The 7,819-nt window shown below is 46.6% G+C and overlaps 1 long non-coding RNA gene across 1 annotated transcript; it reads right to left on the bottom strand.

The window, feature by feature from the left end:
* Positions 1 to 6: 6 nt before the first annotated feature.
* On the bottom strand, positions 7 to 7,496 carry LOC135543159 (uncharacterized). Its single transcript, XR_010456181.1, has 3 exons — positions 7,418 to 7,496; positions 2,165 to 2,349; positions 7 to 75 (listed from the first exon to the last, which is right to left on the bottom strand). It is a non-coding gene; the product is annotated as an uncharacterized LOC135543159 (long non-coding RNA).
* Positions 7,497 to 7,819: the final 323 nt, after the last annotated feature.

Here is a 7,819-nt window from a genome sequence, read left to right as displayed (position 1 = left end):
ATAATACTCCAGCTGGTCAGCGATGTGGTGGCGGGCCGTGATCTCCTCCTGGGAGTCTGCTGGCTGGGTCAGGAGCTGGGAGGGTTAAAGAGGAAGGATGAAGGAACGGGAGAAGAAGAGAGCACAGTATAAGAGCAAGAGAGACAGACAAGGCAAGAAGGGCATTCTATGCCATCAAAAGGAACATACAATCAACATACCAATTAGGATCTGGCTAAAAATACTTGAATCAGTTATAGAACACATTGCCCTTTATGGTTGTAGAATGGAGGGCTCACCAACCAGAATTAAAATGGGACAAACACCAAATGAGACTCTGCATGCAGAATTCTGCAAAAATATCCTCCGTGTACAATAGAACACCAAATAATGCATGCAGAGCAGAATTAGGCCGATAAATTCTAAAAACAGAAAGGAGGATTCCCAAACCTTCCCTCACAAAGCCATCACCTACAGAGAGATGAACCTGGAGAAGAGTAAGCAAGCTGGTCCTGGGGCTCTGTTCACAAACACAAACAGAATGCCCCAGGACAGCAACACAATTAGACCCAACCAAAAATATTTAACCAAAAAACAGAGCAAACTAGAATGCGATTTGGAGGAGTACAGTGGCAGAATACCTGACCACTGTGACTGACCCAAATGGAGGGTACAGCTTTGACTATGTACAGACTCAGTGAGCATAGCCTTACTATTGAGAAAGACCGCTGTAGACAGACCTGGCTCTCAAGAGAAGACAGACTATGTGCACACTGCTCACAAAATGAGGTGGAAACTGAGCTGCACTTCCTAACCTCCTGCCCAATGTATGACCATATTAGAGACACATATTTCCCTCAGATTACACAGATCCACAATGAATTCGAAAACAAACCCAATTTTGATAAACTCCCTAATCTACTGGGTGAAATACCAGAGTGCCATCACAGCAGCAAAATGTGTGACCTAGTGCCACAAGAATAGGTCAAGCAGTGAAGAACAAACATCAATGTAAATACAACCCATATTAATGCTTATTTATTTTCCCTTGTGTACTTTAACCATTTGTACATTGTTAGAACACTGCATATAGACATAATATGACATTTGTAATGTCTTTGTTCTTTTGGAACTTCTGTGAGTGTAATGTTTACTGTTCATTTTACTGTTCATTTTATTTAACTTTTGTGTATTTATCTACCTCACTTACTTTGGCAATGTTAACATATGTTTCCCATGCCAATAAAGCCCCTTGAATTGGAGGAGAGAAGCGAGAAAGAAAGAGAGAGAGAGAGGGTGAGAGAAAGAGTGAAAAAGAGTGGGAGAGAGGAAGGTAGAGAAGAGCGAGAGAGATGAATGGATTTGCCAATAAAGTCCCTTGAATTGAGAGAGAGAGAGAGAGAGAGAGGGTAGAGAGGAAGTGGGAGGGAGAGATAGTTAGTTAGACAGAGAGAGAGAGAGGAAGAGGGAGAGGGAGGGAGATAGAGAGAGAGAGGGAGAGAGAGAGAGAGAGAGAGAAAGAGAGAGACGAATAAAGATTTGCCAATAAAGTCCCTTGAATAGAGAGAGAGAGAGAGAGAGAGAGAGCGGGAGGGAGAGAGACAGAGAGATATGAATAAAGGATTTTGTGATTCTAGACCTAGAAAAAGCATAGAGGAAGAGGTATATGGAGGGGAACACTAGAGGGTTGTAGGATACAGACTTTGCAGTGTCGTAGAATGTAGGGTACAGTATAACACTACACAGAATGGAGGGTACAGTATAATACTATACAGAATGGAGGGTACAGTATTATACTATACAGGGTAGTAGAATGGAGGGTACAGTATAATACTACACAGAATGGAGGGTACAGTATAATACTATACAGAATGGAGGGTACAGTATAATACTATACAGGGTAGTAGAATGGAGGATACAGTATAATACTATACAGAATGGAGGGTACAGTATTATACTACACAGGGTAGTAGAATGGAGGGTACAGTATTATACTACACAGAATGGAAGGTACAGTATAATACTATACAGAATGGAGGGTACAGTATAATACTACACAGAATGGAGGGTACAGTGTAATACTATACAGAATGGAGGGTACAGTATAATACTATACAGAATGGAGGGTACAGTATAATACTATACATAATGGAGGGTGCAGTATAATACTACACAGGGCTCCTACCTTGCACTGGATAAAGGGACGCAGCAGGACGAAGATGGGAATCCGAGTACGCACTATGAAATCTATGAAGTCCCAGAAGGCCAGGCCTCCCACCTTCCTCAGAGACATCTCCTTGGCCTGCAGGCTGAGGCGATACCACTGGTTCCCCAGCTGCCGCTCAAAACAAACCAACACCACCTTTAGAGCTGGGGGAGAAGGTGGGAGAAGGGGGAGAGAGGAGAGGAGGGGGTAGAGAGAGAGGGATGGAGGGAGAGGAGGGGTAGCCGGGAGAGGAGGGGTAGAGAGGGGAGAGGAGGGGTAGAGAGGGGAGAGGGGGTAGAGAGAGAGGAGAGGAGGGGGTAGAGAGAGAGGGGGAGAGGAGGGGGTAGAGAGAGTGGGGGAGAGGGGGTGGAGAGAGAGGTGGGAGGGGTAGAGAGAGTGGGGGAGAGGGGAGAGGAGGGGGTAGAGAGAGGGGGAGAGGAGGGGGTAGAGAGGGGGTAGAGAGGGGAGAGGAGGGGGTAGAGAGAGGGGGAGGGGGGTAGAGAGTGGGAGAGGAGGGCCCAGAGAGAGGGAGAGGAGGGGGTAGAGAGGGGAGAGGAGGGGGTAGAGAGGGAGAGGAGGGGGTGAGAGAGAGGGGAGAGGAGGGGGTAGAGAGAGGGGATAGGGAGGGGGTAGAGAGAGTGGGGGGAGGGGGAGAGGGGAGAAGGGGAGAGGAGAGGGTAGAGAGAGGGAGAGGAGGGGGTAGAGAGAGTGGGGAGTGGGAGAGAGAGGGGGAGGGATAGAGAGAGTGGGGGGGGAGGGGGGAGGAGGAGAGAGTGTAGAGAGAGTGGGGGAGAGGGGGGGGATAGAGAGAGGGAGGAGGGGAGATGAGGGGGCAAAGAGAGGGGGGGAGGGAGAGTGGGGAGAGAGATGGGGGAGGGGGAGATAGAGAAAGACAGAGAAAGTGAGGAGTCAGAAAGCGAGGGCGAGAAAAGGAGGAAGAAAAAGCAGAGGGAGGAGAGAAAATTAGAAAGGGAGAGTGAGGGAAAAAGAGAGATAAACAGGAGAACAAGAGGAAGAGCCAGAAACACCACCTCCATCAACAACTATCAGCTCCTACGTCTTTTAACCAGACATTCACTGTCATTCAACACCTCATCATCCCACTCTGCCACTGGAACCTAAATCAGAACCCGACAGAACAAAGTTCCCTCAGAAAAAATGGAAGTTCTAAATGTAAGTCGAGGTCTAAATAGCAACGCACAAGTCTTGGTTTGTACGAGCCAGAACGGCTCATAGGAGCAGCAACCTATCTCCTGTTTCTGTAGTGTGAGGCAGCTTGATGTACAGTACACCCCCTGGACAGGACACTAGTCTATCTCCTGTTTCTGTAGTGGGAGGCAGCTTGATGTACAGTACACCCCCTGGACAGGACACTAGTCTATCTCCTGTTTCTGTAGTGTGAGGCAGCTTGATGTACAGTACACCCCTGACAGGACACTAGTCTATCTCCTGTTTCTGCAGACAGTACAGTACCCCCTGGACTAGTCTATCTCCTGTTTCTGGAGTGGGAGGCAGCTTGATGTACAGTACACCCCCTGGACAGGACACTAGTCTATCTCCTGTTTCTGTAGTGTGAGGCAGCTTGATGTACAGTACACCCCCTGGACAGGACACTAGTCTATCTCCTGTTTCTGTAGTGTGAGGCAGCTTGATGTACAGTACACCCCTGGACAGGACACTAGTCTATCTCCTGTTTCTGTAGTGTGAGGCAGCTTGATGTACAGTACACCCCCTGGACAGGACACTAGTCTATCTCCTGTTTCTGTAGTGTGAGGCAGCTTGATGTACAGTACACCCCCTGGACAGGACACTAGTCTATCTCCTGTTTCTGTAGTGGGAGGCAGCTTGATGTACAGTACACCCCCTGGACAGGACACTAGTCTATCTCCTGTTTCTGAAGCATGAGGCAGCTTGATGTACAGTACACCCCCTGGACAGGACACTAGTCTATCTCCTGTTTCTGTAGTGTGGAGGCAGCTTGATGTACAGTGGACAGGACACTAGTCTATCTCCTGAGGCAGCTTGATACAGTACACCCCCTGGACAGGACACTAGTCTATCTCCTGTTTCTGTAGTGTGAGGCAGCTTGATGTACAGTACACCCCCTGGACAGGACACTAGTCTATCTCCTGTTTCTGAAGCATGAGGCAGCTTGATGTACAGTACACCCCTGGACAGGACACTAGTCTGTCTCCTGTTTCTGTAGTGTCAGCTTGATGTCAGTAGGGACAACACTAGTCTATCTCCTGTTTCTGTAGTGTGAGGCAGCTTGATGTACAGTACACCCCCTGGACAGGACACCAGTCTGTCTCTGTTTTATGTGCGCCAGAGGCAGCAAAATAAATGTACACCCCTGGACAGGACACTAGTCTATCTCCTGTTTCATCCAAAGGAGGCAGCTTGATGTACAGTACACCCCCTGGACAGGACACTAGTCTATCTCCTGTTTCTGAAGCATGAGGCAGCTTGATGTACAGTACACCCCTGGACAGGACACTAGTCTATCTCCTGTTTCTAAGAGCATGAGTGCAGCTTGATGTACAGTACAGACCCCTGACAGGACACATTTTGATCGCAGGGAAAATAAAGTTCTTAAAATAAAAGTAAGTTCTAAGTGTAATATGCTGACCACATTGCTCGTGTTATGTGCGCCAGTGCAGCAAAATAAATGTACACATACACGTTATTCAATTCTTACATCCAAACTGAGAACGCGTCAACGAGCATCTGCGTAGCCAGGCACTAAAATAGAAATTGTTCTATGACGACGGCGCACTACAAATCCCGCCTCTCCCATCTCCTCATTGGTTTTTAAGAGCGTATACAGTGCCTTCGGAAAGTATTCAGACAACTTGATTTTCCACATTTTGATACGGCCATATTCTAAAATGGATTAAATAATGATTTTTCTCAGCAATCTATAAACAATACCCCATAACAACAAAGCGAATGAAAAAACTGAAATACCTTATTTACATAAGAATTCAGACCCTTTGCTATGAGACTCGAAATTGAGCTCCGGTGCATCCTGTTTCTATTGATCATCCTCGAGATGTTTCTACAACATGATTGGAGTCCACCTGTGGGAAGGTTACCAAAACGTTTATGCAGCATTGAAGGTCCCCAAGAACACAGTGTCCTCCATTATTCTTAAATGGAAGAAGTGTGGAACCACCAAGACTCTTCCTAGAGCTGGCCGCTCCGGCCAAACTGAGCAATTGGGAGAAAAAGGCCTTGGTCAGGGAAGGGACCAAGAACCTGATGATCACTCTGACAGAGCTCCAGAGTTCTTCTATGGAGATGGGAGAGCCTTCCAGAAGGACAACCATCTTTGCAGCACTCCACCAATCAGGCCTTTAAGGTAGAGAGGCCAGACGGAAGCCACTCCTCAGTAAAAGACACATGACAGCCCGCTTGGAGTTTGCCAAAAGGCACCTAAAGACTCTCAGACTATGAGAAACAAGATTCTCTGTTCTGATGAAACCAAGATTGAACTCTTTGGCCTGAATGCCAAGGGGCACGTCTGGAGAAAACCTGGCACCATCCCTATGGTGATGCCTGGTGGTATCAGCATCATGCTGTGGGGATGCTTTTCAGTGGCAGGGATTGGGAGACTAGTCAGGATCGAAGCATAGATGAATGGAGCAAATTACAGGGGGATCCTTGATGAAAACCTGCTCCAGAGCTCAGGACCTCAGACTGTGGCGAAGGTTCAAATTCCAACATGAAAACGTCCCTAAGCACACAGAGAAGACAACGCAGGAGTCTCTGAATTTCCTTGAGTGGCCCAGCCAGAGCCTGGACTTGAACCCGATCGTACATCTTTGGAGAGGCCTGAAAATAGCTGTACAGCAACATTCCCCATCCAACCTGACAGAGCTTAAGAAGATCTGCACAGAAGGCTGGGAGAAACTCCCCAAATACAGGTGTTATTGACATATATACAGTGCCTTGCGAACTGAAAACTGCTGTTCACAAATGCTCTCCATCCAACCTCACTGAGCTTGAGCTGTTTTGCAAGGAGGAATGGGAAAAAATTTCAGTCTCTCGATGTGCAAAACTGATAGAGACATACCCCAAGCGACTTACAGCTTTAATCGCAGCAAAAGGTGGCGCTACAAAGTATTAACTTAAGGGGGCTGAATCATTTTGCATGCCCAATTTTTCAGTTTTTGATTTGTTAAAAAAGTTTGAAATATCCAATAAATGTCGTTCCACTTCATGATTGTGTCCCACTTGTTGTTGATTCTTCACAAAAAAATACAGTTTTATATCTTTATGTTTGAAGCCTGAAATGTGGCAAAAGGTCGCAAAGTTCAAGGGGGCCGAATACTTTCGCAAGGCACTGTATATATTTTTGTAATTGAACCTTTATTTAACTAGGCAAGTCAGTTAAGAACAAATTCTTATTTACAATGACGGCCTACCCCGGGCAAACACGGACGACACTGGGCAAATTGTGTAGTACCCTGTGGGTGTGCCAATCTTGTAGCGTCATACTCAAGAAGACCTGAGGGTGTAATCACTGCCAAAGGTGTTTCAACAAAGTATTGAGTAGAGGGTCTGAATACTTATGTAAATGTGACATTTCCGTTTTTATTTTTAATAAATATGCAAAAATGTCTAAAAACGTATTTTTGCTTTGTCATTATGTGTTATTGTGTGTAGATTGATGAGAAAAAAAACTATTTGATAAATTTTAGACTAAGGCTGAAATGTAACAAAATGTGGAAACATTTAAGGGGTCTGAATTATTTCCGAAGGCACTGTACGCATGAGGGTGATTGCAAGATGAACTGAGGTCGACATTCCAGTCCTGTTGGTGGTGGTAATGCACCTTAAAGTTGGTTGCCAACCGCCATATGAAGTCCAGCGAAGAAGACTGAAGGAGGAGAGATTACTAGAAACTAACTCAGTTGACCCTTTTATCTGTGGATTAATTGTCGGAGTACAGAACCTTTAACAACCCAATGTTAATATCCCAGGACCAATTAGCTAGCAACAGCAAGCTAGCTAGCTAAATTGACATGAATGTTTAATGCTTTTTGACATGTCCACGAATTAATATAGTTGGTTCAAAGTTTGTTTTGATATTTCAACCTGCGAGTCCTGATCATGTCTGGTGTGGCTGGACAAAATCAACACATGCGCACGATGGCAGAAGCACACGCTCGCCCGGTCTAGTCAGCATGTGAGTCTATATTTAAATAGTCTAAGTCTGCATAAGTCTACCCAGGTATGCAGCCTGACTGGTGGACTCGGCCAGGCCCTCTCTCCTCAGGTCTTGCCCTGGTCCCCCGGGGTGGAGCAGGGCGGGGGACGTGTCCAGCATGAAGTTCTTGGTCCGGGACGTGCTGATGATGCGCGGGGGAGGAGGATGTTGATGACCGTCTGTAGGAGCAGAGAGACCTCAGGCTGCTCCAGGTGTGGGGAGTCTGGATAGGGTGGAACACAGACACAGACACACACACAGACACACAGACACACACAGACACACACACACACAGACACACACAGACACACACAGACACACAGGTTGCATTCAAGGCTGACTTCATTGCAGTTGTGCAACACATATCAACTAATCGTTAGGTGCCAGGTCATCGATGGCGCAGGCGAGCATCAGATTGTTAT

This window comes from Oncorhynchus masou, chromosome 7 (assembly GCF_036934945.1).
Source record: "Oncorhynchus masou masou isolate Uvic2021 chromosome 7, UVic_Omas_1.1, whole genome shotgun sequence".
In the NCBI taxonomy this organism is placed as follows: Eukaryota; Metazoa; Chordata; class Actinopteri; order Salmoniformes; family Salmonidae; genus Oncorhynchus; species Oncorhynchus masou.
Note: the sequence above shows the minus strand (reverse complement) of the source record. Positions and strands in the feature narration are given on the sequence as shown.